Source organism: Penaeus monodon, chromosome 34 (genome assembly GCF_015228065.2).
Source record: "Penaeus monodon isolate SGIC_2016 chromosome 34, NSTDA_Pmon_1, whole genome shotgun sequence".
NCBI lineage: Eukaryota > Metazoa > Arthropoda > Malacostraca > Decapoda > Penaeidae > Penaeus > Penaeus monodon.
In genome coordinates, this window is record NC_051419.1 from 7,933,515 (window position 1) to 7,934,111 (window position 597).

The 597-nt window shown below is 37.5% G+C and overlaps 1 protein-coding gene across 1 annotated transcript in view; it reads right to left on the bottom strand.

Moving 5' to 3' along the window:
- LOC119594804 (endonuclease/exonuclease/phosphatase family domain-containing protein 1-like) overlaps positions 1-597 on the bottom strand; it is a 29,816-nt gene that overhangs the window by 21,238 nt on the left and 7,981 nt on the right. Inside the window, exon 2 of the mRNA XM_037943893.1 lies at positions 257-385. The gene's annotated coding sequence lies outside the window, so the exon portion shown is untranslated. The remainder of the gene's footprint in view (positions 1-256; positions 386-597) is intronic.

Here is a 597-nt window from a genome sequence, read left to right on the forward strand (position 1 = left end):
CACCTATATGGATTCTCCATTTCTAATATTTGGGAAGTGTCAATTATGGAACCCCTACAGATTTTACTATCGATAGATGACAAGTGCTAAAAATATATATATCATCCAAAGGTGAAGAAAAACTGTCAAAGACTCTTTTTCTTTTTACCTGATTTTACCTCCATTTCACAACTAACCACACAACTTAAAAAAAAAAAAAAAAGAGTCCCATTAAAGAGTACTCAAGACCACCCAAAACAAGTCTTCTCTCACAGACCTGATTCATGTCTGTCCGACGTCACAAGAACAGACCCCGGTCAGCCTCGCAGTCAGAGCTCGGGTCTACATGCCGACTCGCCACACTGATCATTTTCCCATTCTTTTCCGAGTTGTTCTCAGAATCTACCTGGAAAGGGGGGAATACTATCATTATCATAATTATTACTGTTTTTTTTTTTTTAGACTCTTCAAAATGCGTTTAAAAACATTTACAGTAGATGGCAGTAGAGATTCCTTCTGAACGCTTGGTGAATACTGGATGGCCAGAATAGATGTAGGACAGACTAATGTGTTGAAAAATGGATGAATATAATTTGCACTGATGGAATGATGGAGATA